Source organism: Protopterus annectens, chromosome 6.part0 (genome assembly GCF_019279795.1).
Source record: "Protopterus annectens isolate FY-2018-M chromosome 6.part0, PAN1.0, whole genome shotgun sequence".
Classification (NCBI taxonomy): domain Eukaryota; kingdom Metazoa; phylum Chordata; order Ceratodontiformes; family Protopteridae; genus Protopterus; species Protopterus annectens.
The window spans coordinates 27,949,717-27,962,060 of record NC_056737.1 but is presented as its reverse complement, the minus strand read 5'-3'; the positions used below and the strand labels follow the sequence as shown (position 1 = coordinate 27,962,060).

Here is a 12,344-nt window from a genome sequence, read left to right as displayed (position 1 = left end):
TTGGGGGTGGGGGGCATTACCTAGGCAGGACAGTCCAAGGCACTTGGCAACCTCACGAGTACCCTCTGCATATCAATGTCCTAGAAATGAGATTGGTTCTAGCTCTGCAAGCCGTTCAAGATTCTCTTCCTCCGGGACCATTGCACCAAACGGACAGCATGTCAGTGGTGTAGTACATCAACAAACAGGGCGGGACCAGGTCTTACCCCTTATGTCGAGAAGCACTCAGACTGTGGCAATGGGCGATTTCCTCCCAACTTTTTTTATAGCAATGCACATCCGTGGGAAATCCAATGTTATAGTGGACAGGCTCAGCAGAGCTATCCTCATGCCTCACGAGTGGTCTCTGAATCAGGAAGTTGCGGATCTTATCTTCTGCATATGGGGGCAGCCTTGCTGCGACCTGTTTGCCACTCTCAACAACAAATGCAGCAGCTACTTCTCCCTACTTCCTCTTCCATGTCATATACCCAGAAATGCTCTAGTCCACGATTGGCCTCAGGGATGACTTTACGCTTTTCCCCCTTTTCCGCTAATTCCAAGACTCCTACAGAAAGCAAAATGATTGGGTTGTAAAATGATCTTCATTGCCCCATATTGGCCTCGACAAATATGGTTCCCGTTCCTACACCTCCATCTTCTGGATCAGCCGTGGATTCTGGACCCGGTTCCAGATCTGCTGATTCACCAATCAGGTGGGGGTTGCACCAATCCCTTCAAACTCTCCAGCTCACAGCTTGGTTACTCCACTTCCAACCTTAGCCAGGCTTTCCAATTATCTCCCCAGCAGTCCGTGATATTGTTTCCTCACATAAGTCTACTATGAGGAAAATGTATGCTAGTAAATGGAAACAGTTTTCTTACTGGGCAGAATCTAGAAATTTGGATCCTTTCTCAGCCCCAATCCATGAAATTCTTGAATTTCTAACACAGTTTTTTCAGTCTGGTGTGGCTTCCGCTGCCATTAGAGTACAACTAGCTGCCATTTCTAATTTTTATATCGGTATGTTTAATTCTAGCATAATGTCTCGTAAGCTCTGCAAAGCCTTTATGAAAGGAACATCTCTTCTTAGACCCCCAGTTAGAGATCTCCCCCTCCTTGGGATCTCAATTTAGTTTTAGCCTCCTTAGTTTTGCCTCCCTTTCAACCGGCAGCATTGTGCACTTTAAAAATTTCTTTCTTGGAAGACACTTTCTCTAGTTGCTATCACTTCAGCTAGATTGGTCTCAGAACTTGAAGCACTATGTGTTCGTCCTTCTTACCTGGTGTTTCACAAGGACAGAGTTTCTCTGAGGACCAGTCCATCCTCTGTTCCTAAAGTCTGCTCAGAGCACAATTTAAATCAATCCATAGATCTCCCAGTTTTCTTTTCTAATCACAGCAACAAGGCAGAATGCAAGCTCCACCAATTTGGATGTACGTAGACAATTGCATTTTTACCTCCATAGAACTAAGGAACTAAGAAAGTCAGACCAGTTATTTCTTATGCTTTCAACAAACAAGGTCTTCCAATGTTTAAAGTGACCTTATCCAGATGGTTATCTGATAGTATTGCCTTTATTCATCAGTTATGAAATAAAGAGCTACCAGCTAACCCAAAAGGTCATTCCACTAGGGCATTAGCCACCGCCTGTAGCTTTTCAGTCTAGGTTGCCCATAGTTTCAATCTTTGCAGCCGCCACTTGGGCAAACCCTCACACTTTTATCTCTCATTACAAGGTAGATATGGTGTCCCGGAGCAGAGCTTCCTTTGGCTCTACTGTTCTGAAGAGTTTGTTCCAATGAGCCACCCGGGATTTTAGGTGCTAGGGACGTTGTCCCAAACAGCAAGAACGAAGGCGAGATAGACAACATAAAGAAGTTATGTACCTAACATAACGTTCCATGTTGTCTTCATCTCACCTTCCTTCTTGCGCCCCTCCCTCCTTCCCCCTTCCTAGAGGATTGTGAGGCGTTCCCTGTTGTTTTCACTGGCTGAGCATCTTTTATTACTTCACATGCCAGGTAAATCTATAGCTCTTTCCTTGTTTAGGTGTATTGGACAGCCAGTTATAGTGACTGGTTACTCTACTAATGTCTAGTGTGCGCCATCACAAACGAGATCTGGGTAGCTGACGCTGGGCATTCTGGGATAAGGGGTAGCCTTGAACCAGTAAACAGCTCTCAAGCTATAGAAGATGGCTGAGTTGGAGCTGAGAATCAAGAATAAGCTTTTTAATTTTAGAAGCAGTTTTCCTTGAATTCAGCTCACTGTTTCTTGAGGAATATACTGTTCTATCCATTTATTTAATGTTAGATTTTTGTTGACAAAGTGGATGTCTCATCCAGTGTGTTTAATATTTTGCTCCTTTCAGAAATAAATAATTTGACCTTTACAGAAAACACCAGTGTGGCTTTAATATTATTTTTAAGTTCCTTGATCAGTGGTAAACAGGATTTTTTTACTCATTACTTTACGGGAATAAATCATTGTCAAATCTGACTATATGTTCACCAGTTTTAATAGGTGTGCTGGACCATGCTGTTTTTAATATTTGATCTTATTCCAAGCTAGATGTAAATGTAACTAATTGAACATGGCGGTGAGTTTTCCTTCTGTGAATATGCTCTCATGGGCCTATGTCCCCTTTCAGTTCCAAAGGGTAAATGTTTCAGGTAGATTCAGTGTTTTATGTAGCCAAGTTAAAAAGTTTTATTATATAGTCTCCCTTTTTCTTTTCAGGTATCCCGTAAATTCTAATGTTTCATCTGTCGGTTGTCTAAATCATCTTTATCAATGAACTAGTTATTCTGTTTTAAAAGAAATTGTCTGAGACTCACCTTCAGTTATTCTCCGTTCGTGATCATTCAAAGCTTTTTCCATGCTCCAGATTTGTGCACTTTGTTTCATAAAAGTTTCTAAATATTCCACCTTTCTGGTCTCTTTGAAGCTTTCTGTTTTGGTGTCCAGTTTGTCCATTTTAAATAATACGTCCTGCAAACTAGAGATTAGTGACTATATATATATATTTTAACACAATAACCCTGAGTACCATTTCTTGAGTGGCTGATGAAGTCTGTTCTCTCTTAACCAAGCAATTGAAATTGAGACAGGAAGATTTCAGCTTTTGAAGAACTTGAAGCTATAATTTTTTTCTTTGACTATTAGCGAATAAAAGTTGCTAACAAGTAACTCCAAATTTTAATTTTGTGATAACTTTTCCCTGACAGAAAATGTATGCAGTCACAAAGCTGTCAGCAGTTGCTGCTCTCAGTCATCTTGGTGATGCCCCTGTCTGTTTTTTTTTTTAAACTATCTTGTCTTATCAGTATTAAATGTTAGCTAGGAATGCTAACAAAGTATGATAGGCAATGACATGCACATCGAGAGCCTTTCTTGCTTTAGAGTAGAGGGCCTAACGATTGAGGAATTCACAGAGAAAGGTATACCATGTATGAGCATTTTGGAGGGTCCAGAGGGCATCTGTCAGACACTCATTAGGGAAGAGGTCCCACTTACAGGAGAGGTTCATCACTGATCTGAACCACTGCACTTGGTTCCGGTGGATGTCAGAGAGAGAGGAGAAAAATGTATTTATCTCCTCCTCCTTTTAGGGAGAAGGAATGGATAGACCGGTTCTGAAATCTCCTTCCTTTTTTTCCTAATCCCCTCCTCAGCAGACTTTTTTCTTCCTGTGAAGGTGAGATCTGATTCTGGCCGTTCCGTGGCTGCTGTCAGATCTGTTCTCATAGCCAAGTCCCTTATGATGACGACTGTAATTCACTTGACTCTGGTGAAAGAATTTTTCTTTTGGGGGGACAATTTTTAAACATGATGAAGCAGTTTGATTTGGAGTCTAGGCAGATTACTGAGGTCCAAAAAAGCTATAATGTCTTTGATAATAGGCACTCTAGCTCCTTCCAACTTCCTTCAGTTCTTGAGGATTTCTTAGACTCTTAAGTCCACTTCAGCTGTCCCAGACTATTAGCCTTTTGCCCCCAAAAGGCCAGTCAGATTTTGTAAGATTCCTGATGATCATCTGTTCTTTAAAAAACTTTGTAGCAGACCACTCTTCAGTTTCTCTTTCTTGTGATAAACCTTCAAAGCTTCTTCCAAATACCAGTGCTCCCCCCTCCATTCTAACAAGGATAGCAGGACTATGCATAGGTGGGGGGAAAGTTTTATATGACATCTAACTTTGGGTCTGGAAATTAATAGCCAAGAATACAGACAAATTATCTGATATTCATTCTCCTCTTCATATGCACGGTTGTGGTGGATCCATAGGGAACTGACCCTAAACAGTAAATGCTTGTGTACTTAGGCTACCTAAGTAGCAAGACACAGCATTCATTATATGTAGTTAATGCTGTAGAGGCCCTGTACAGGGCAGCTGCCACTGGCTCTTTCATCCACAGGTATGCATGGTTGCGCAGTCAACTCTACCAAAGATTTTAAAGTAAATCTTTTGGATTCTCCTTTAGACAGGAATCTCTTATTTGGCCTAGAAACCTTTTCAGGATCCTTCTGGAACATGGAAAAACCATTTAGGACTGCAGACACCTGTTAACGTCTGCACTTTGGTACCATAGGAATTATTCAACCAAATCCACTTCCTTTGTCAGAGGGGATCCTAGATCTACTCAAAAATGCAGGAAGGCTCCCAGGAGGATTTTCCCAGAAAGACAAATACCTCCCCTGGGAGTCTTCGCTTTAGGGAAAAAAATCTTTGATTGCATACAAACTCTCTTCCTCCCAGCTACTGCACCTCTCAGAAAGGCTCACCCTATCCTTTGCCACTTGGGAAAAGATTACCACAGACAATGGGGTCTTTCAATCAGGAAAAAAGGTCCGTGCTCTTGTCTTGGATGGAGATTAACACTAGATGGTATACCTCCCTACAGCCAGATTCATCTGCTTCCACCTATATAATGTAAGAGTTGCATGCACAAGACAATAGAACCTGTGCACCAAGAATTTGTGAGGAAGAGGTTTTACTCCAGAGTAGTCACATTGCCAAGAAAAGAGGGTCAGTGGAAGACCATACTGGATCTCTCCTTAATAAACATTTTCTTAAAGATGCCAACTGCCTCTGGCTTTTCTGTTATCTGTAGATGTGAAGGATTCTTACTCCATGTACTAATCCGCCCCTACGCTGAAGGTTCCTCAGGTTTTGTTCTTGGTCATCTCACTTTGTTTTACTGCTTAGCTTTTTGAGCTCTCCACAGCCCCAAGAGTTTTTACAAAGTATCTGGCACCAGTGTTAGTCTTCTCTTGAACCCAGGGAATCCAGATTTTTTCCTTACTTAGCAAATCTATTGATCCAAGCTACCTTGCTTCAGATTCTTAAGCAACACCTCCCGCTCACTTTTTTTCTTCTCACAGTGGAGGTTCACAGTCATCTTCAAGAAGTTGCCCTTGCAGCCATCTCAGGGCCTAGTTTTTTTTTTCTGGGTTGCAGGCTGGGTACAAAAAAGATACAGGCTTGACTGCCTCAGGAAAAAAGTGCAGTGCCTTTCACACTAGTTTCACAGTCCTGCTTCCCTCAGCCTTTGCTCAGCCAGGGAGAGCCTAAAGGTGTTGGTTTTCATGACCGCCACTATCCCATTTCTTCCTCTAGCGAAACTGGATATGAGGAACATCTAGCGCAATCACGCTTTAGACACAATAATCCATCTAATGACTTGTCTGAGAGGGGAACTGTAGTGCAGGAAGTAGGTGGCATTCAGTCCAGGACTCCACTTTCCTGCAGCCCCAGTTCAGGAAATGTACACCAGTGCCTTGGATGAGAACCACAGATTACAGGGCAGGTGTTCGACAAAGCTATTAAAGGAACGCATAACCTTAAAGGAGATGAGGGTTGTCATCCAAGCTCAGTTTTTCTAATGCCTGGAAACCAGGTCCTGCAAGACTTGATCAGATAAGGCAACTGTCGTACATAAGCAAGGAGGCACTGGAGCAAACAAGATGTGGAGGTTGTTAATACCCACATACACCACACAAAGATAAGTTGGCAGATGCATTGAGTAGACCTTGGGGTGGAGGGTCTCCATGAATGGACCCTGAACAAAGAGGTTTTCCTGGACATCCATCAGCACTGGGTCACACCTCATATAGATCTGTTAGCCTTAGAAACAACAAACAGGTTCCCATTTTCTGCATCCGGTGCCCTCACCCTTCATCCTGGAAGGCATATGCTTTCTTAGTTGGATAGGGAAATACATTTATGCCTTCTTGTTACTGCCAGTCATTCAAAGAACAATCAAGTAAATTTTGTGGCGATTTCTTTTTAGCTAAGACTGCATTGGTTTCCTCTTTTTTTTCAGATAGCCAAGGGCAGGTGCTACAAACTACCACTTCATGTAGATCTCTTCATACAGCAGAAAGGGTCTTCACTGCACCCCCAGACCTGCCATCCCAGAGTCTAATCCTGCAGTTGATGGGGTTCTAATTCCTTACACTGTATAGTTCAGGTTCTACAAGAAGTCAGACTCGTCACTCAAAAAATCCTATGTAGCTAAGTGAAAGAGATTTTCATTTTGGTGCCACAGGAACAGATAGGACCCCAACAGATCAGAGATGCCTTCTGTATTAAAATATCTGAGAGATCTCATGCATTCTGATCTGGCCTAGTTTTCCATCAAAGCCACCTGTCGGCCATCTCTGCCTGTTTAACTCAGTGCACCACTTATGGTCTGGATTTGAGGTAAAGCTTTTCCTTTAAAGGGGTTCTGCCTCTTAGGCCACCAAGAAAGCCCATAACCTCTGTTTGGTACCCAAGTCTTCACCTGGAAAAGCTTCATTTACCCCCTTTTGAACCAGCACCATCTGCAAATCTCAAATTCCGCACCTGGAAAACTATTCTTCAGGATCTTTCTTCAGCTACAAGAGTTTCAGAGCTTCGGGCATGTATGGCCACCTCCCTTTATCTGTCACAAAGACCAGGTGACCTTGAAGACTAACTCTTCTTTTATGCTTATAGTAGTGAACGAGGCATCTCTCAACCAAGCCATACACCTTCCTACCTTGTTTCCCAATCCTCAGAATCAGGAGGAAGCATTCTCTATAAGTTGACTGATAGCTAAGATTCTACCTGGACAAAAATAAATCCATTTCATAGGCTCAAAACTGGATCAACCAGTTTCTAAACAAACCATTGCAAACTGTATCGCTAAGGCTTATATCCCTTTTAGTTATTCTCTGCATAGCATATCCTAGCTCTCATGCCCTCAAACTCATTCTACCAGGGCAGTGGCATCCTCTGTGTCTTTTTACAAAGCTAAGGCCATACTGGAAGCTGCCACCTGGTCCTCTGCGCACACCTTCACTAAACATTCTAGAATCAATGTCTTAGCTAGATCAGTCCTTTCTGGCCTCTTGGATAGCACTGCTGCTTATTAGCCAACCACTGTTAACGTTTATTTAATCTTTGAGAATCACTCACTTAAGAATGCTGCAGTAGTGATATCAGTCTCGATATAGTATAGTTGTGTAAGAGTTTACCATCACAGTAGATGTCCTGCTAATTACTGTTGTAGTATTCCTTTTCACAGTCCTCCTTCTTTGTTTATTTCTACTGCTTCCTGTTTACCTTTGTTGCTACCCTATTGACAATACCCTTGTACAATGGGGCTTCCTTGCTATTTAATACTTCGTCCCTGTTAGCTGACCAGTTATTACTCTGGGGGTCTTCAGGCTGCTGTGTTGGACATGCTCTGAGTTATTCTTGTGCATCTTCCTATATACCCCTGCACTTGTGAGTCGAGGTCATACACAGGAAATACAGTCCTGGGAAGGTAAGGCTCTGGTACCCTGGATGGACTTCAGCAAGTGAATATCCACTAGTTAAGAAAACACTGGCTGGCATATTCAGTGCCAACTTTACCCCCCAGAGGACCAATCACAATACTGAAGGAATGCCAGGCACCCAGCATTACTGCAGCACAGGTTAAAAGCTGCATTGTCCATGGCCAAGAATACAGCTTCCATGGGGACCCGACAATATCCCTGGATGTGTTCTACATAGGTTCATAGGCAGGTACTAGGCTATCGGCCCTGAGACCTATATAAGCCTAGTCAAAAAGGTTTCCTGGCTTTCCCCACCCAAGAAAGTTATTTTCTTGCACCCTTGTCTAGCATAGCCATGGAAGTGATCCCTGGGGTGAATTTCTTATTTCCTATCCAATCGTCGAGATTTTCTTAGAGGGCTAATGAGCTTTGCTTGACTTGAATGGGTTGTCTGTTCCAGAGCATCTGAAGTCTCTGGGACAGGAATCTATCCCTCCAGCATGTTCTGTTTATTGTGGTGGCAAGGTTTAGGTTCCTGGAGCATGTGGCTTGGAGAGTTTGGGGTTTCTTTAAGTGTAGCATGTCCAGCAGATCTGAGTTTGACATGGCAGAGGTCGCCTCTGAGCAGGTGATGAGCAACGGAGTAGAACTGGAGTTTTTTTGAGACAATCTGCGTATGGCATCTGTTTGAGGCCAGTAATGCTCTTAGTGAGGCATTTCTGTGGCCTTTCTAGTTGTAGATGTCTTGCGAGGTACATGCCAAATGGGGCATTGTACTCTATTATGGATCTGATGTCGGATGAGTAGAGAGGATCCTAGGCGTTAAGCACATGTTGTACACGGACAGACTCAAAAAAAACTCCAGCTATTTTGTCTCATATCGTCTACTAAGAGGCGATCTCTGCTTGACTTACAAAGCCTTGTCTAACTCAGTTCTGTTAAGTGCTACATTAAAGTAATCCCAATCCCTCCGCACCATACGCTTCAGAGACTTCAACCTCATTACCACAGTCAACAAACTTGCTGGATGTACAGGTTCATAACCCTGAGAGTGCCCATGCTCTGGAATAGACTTCCATGCATGTCAAGCAGAACACCTGACTGGCCCTCTTCAAGAGAAATCTTGATGAGTGGATGGGAAATAGAAAGTTCACACCGGGGATCACTCTGGTGGGTCTACTTGATAGCACTGGGAACTAATGTCGGGCGGCATGATGTTAGGGCACATCTATGGGCTAGGCTTGTAAAGGCTCCAGGGCTGTTAACCAAGTATACACCTATGAACTGCTACAGTCATCAGTAGGAAATATACTGACATGGTAAGTTCTTGGACAACTGTACTGACTTCCTGTTAAAGGTGCTTCTAGGAGATCCACATGCACATCTATCTCTTCTACTTTAGACTGCAGTACCTCATTTTTACAGATAATAGATTGTATTGCTTCAGAGTGCCCATTCATAGCTTCAGTTTTTTTGCCCAAGTACTTGTTTATATACAAGTCTTAATTTTTCTATTTATTGATGTCATCTCTCTTCATATGGCGCTTCATGCTCTGCTTTCTGCTGTCTGTGTTATGGTGGGTTTTTTTGTCCATTTTTGATGACATGAATTCATGTATGGATATGATTAATTTTCATTTGTTTGGTATTCTCAAGTAACTTCCACTTCCTGTAAGATCTTAATTTATAAATGTAACTACTTTGTGTGTAAATGAAAGTAGAAATGAACGTGTGTTTAACTGGAACTTCGTATAATGCTTTATAAGCAAGTGGAGTTTTTCTCACTGGGCCTCTGCTAAAAAATGGTTTTACCCAGTTGGACTTTCCTGGAAAACAAAGTTAAATAGATAAACAGAATTTATCTATCTGTCTATCACTGGATGTAATAGATATTCTTATCTATTTCTGAACAGAGTAATGAGACCAGTGATCCTTAGACACACTCTACTCCATATTTCAAGAACGGATCCCCCCCAACCAACCATACTGCTTTTCCTTTTAAGGGAGCTTTTACAAAAGTTTTCCAGCTGTCTTGCTTCAAAATTAGTACAAAGTGGGTGTTCTTGGTGTTGGTGCTGATACCCTTGGCTGTGCCTAAACTACTCTTGTACTGTTTCATTTTTATATTTAACCAAAGCTGTAACATTTTTGCAAGGTGAGGCTGTGTCTGCTGCACTCTGAGATGCTGTCTCTTCCACCATTATCTTTGCATTATTTGTGAAATCGCACCAACTAAAAGAAAAGTTTTTTTTCTCTTCTCTGTGTTAGTTGGGTGTAAGAAATTGTGTATTCACAATTCAGGGGTGTGGAAGCAAAAGATGTGGAAGAATAATTCATTATTTTAATTTGCCTTGGTGGTTGACGAGATGACATTAAGACTGTCTGAGGTATGTTAGATTGGTCGGTTTTCTTACTGTGAAAACTAAAATAATGTCTCTGGCAGTGCTTTGTACCCTCATAATAAATATAATCATTTTCTACCTTAAGATAAATATCTTCACACAGAAAATTATGCTTTGTAAGTATATGAAAATGTATCTTTGGAACCTTATTGGATATGCTTTCATTCATGCTGTTCATCTGAACAGGAATAATTGTACTGGTGAGATGTAGACATCTAAGGTGATTCCAGTCTCATTGTATATTTGAAGAATGCTGCCGGTTCTTCACTTTTGCTGTGCCAATTTGGACCACTTGTTAGGGGACATAATTGCTGTTCGTTTTTATGGTTTATGTTTCATAGTGGAATTGTTGCATTTTATTTTGGATGGATTTACTTTTATTTAGGACTTGATTATTTTATGGTATGCATTGGAAACAACCTGCTTAGTGTCAAAGATTTCATATTAAAGATCTTTGTCAAATCTTTATTTTTCATGAATTCATGAGGGATTTGTTTTTCATTGTCTTTAGACTGTTCATTATTCATATTACATAAAATGCTTATACTTTGATTGCAAATGTACGTTCATTTGAAAGTAGTCTTAATTCTTTGACTTTATCTGATTTGAATTTTGTTCACTGATTTCATACAGTCCTGTTTATAATTTTGTTTGAATTATTTCTTTCAGCTTAGTTATTAGATTTATATGTTGCTGTTATTTACTTAATTCTGTAAACTGTTACTGAATATTTACTGATTCTGCTTTGTGCTTCGTATATATTGCTTCATGCAAAAGTGTATCAGTAAAGCTTGATTGACTGGCCTTCCACAAATGTGTTGGGCAACGAGACTTGACTTCATCTGTTGTAGCATACATATTCCAAGTGCAGCATTGTCTAATGAAGGAATATTTTTGTAGTTCTTTATCTGAGTTTTATCAATGACTGCTTGTCTTTACCCTCTTTTGAGTCATTTTCAATAGATTTGAGCTCTTGTTTCCTGAAAAAATGCTTGTCGGTAGCTTTACAAACATCAGAAAAAAATTTTGTCTTCAGCATCTGGCATACAGAGGGCCAAACTTCAGTCTTGAAGATTTAACACTGAAAATGAATCCTTATTTTTTTCCATAGTAATTTGAGATGTCCATAGTCTCGCTTGTCTGCTAGCCATGCTCTTTCGGAGGCATAGAACAGAGGGGTGCATCTGCTCCCCACATTGTATTCAGAAACAAATGCTGTACATAATTAGTCATATCTGTTTGAAAGACTGACAATGTTTCATGATCTTTGCCTTTGATAGGGATGCAAAACTGGTGGTTAAACTGTTTCCAAGAGGTTAGACAAGGGGATTGTTCTGTGTCAGCAAGAAGACATTAGCTTTTAGCCAAACCTAGGAAAGAGACTTAACAGATGGATGTCTACTGCCATTATATGCCATTTAAAATAAATTGTAGTTCAATTAGTTTGTGATATATGGGTTCACTAAGCAGCACTGTACTGACCTTCATGCATGCAACATTGTGGCATTGGAGACTATTCTTAACTAAGAGAGGCACTCTGCATTTTGCCTTCTCATGTTGCTGGTTTAACATTATTCCACTGTGTAGAACAACCCCACCCCAGGTTTATGAACCTAAGTTTTGATGTGTGTCATTACTTTGATTTCTTCTGCTTTAGCTGTCCTTTGCCCCTTCTAAAATTTTAATTTTTCACAGTAGTTGACATCAGTTGGGTTAAGGTTTAATGGTTCATGTATTTGTGTGTTCCCATCTAATAAGGTACTAAGTTTGATTAAATGGACAGTACCCAGTGCTATGTTCATGGCATACCTGTCAACCCGTCAGCACAAGAGACCAGGACAAAGCTTAAAATAAAAGTGGGGCGAGAGAACAAAGGCCCAAAAAATATGGACATATTTAAATATTGCTCTTACAAATTTAGAAAGATGCTAGAGTAATGGGATTTCTGTTGGCATGCGTTTTCTGAAGGATATGAAGTCTGAAATTCAAATGTGTTTGTGACTTCAATCCTTAGAGGTTTGCCAGAAATACCACAGATTTTGAGGAACAGACCAAAAGTATAAGGCAAAAATCTGCACAGTTTAGGGGAATGGTTAATGGAAATCCTTAAGTAGTTGGCATGGCAATGCTATGTGCGTCAAGAGAATTTAATTCTTATGGATTGTTAACCACC

At 41.0% G+C, this 12,344-nt stretch overlaps 1 protein-coding gene across 5 annotated transcripts in view; it reads left to right on the top strand.

The window, feature by feature from the left end:
• HECTD1 (HECT domain E3 ubiquitin protein ligase 1) overlaps window positions 1–12,344 on the top strand; it is a 4,301,832-nt gene that overhangs the window by 67,946 nt on the left and 4,221,542 nt on the right. The window lies entirely within an intron of this gene.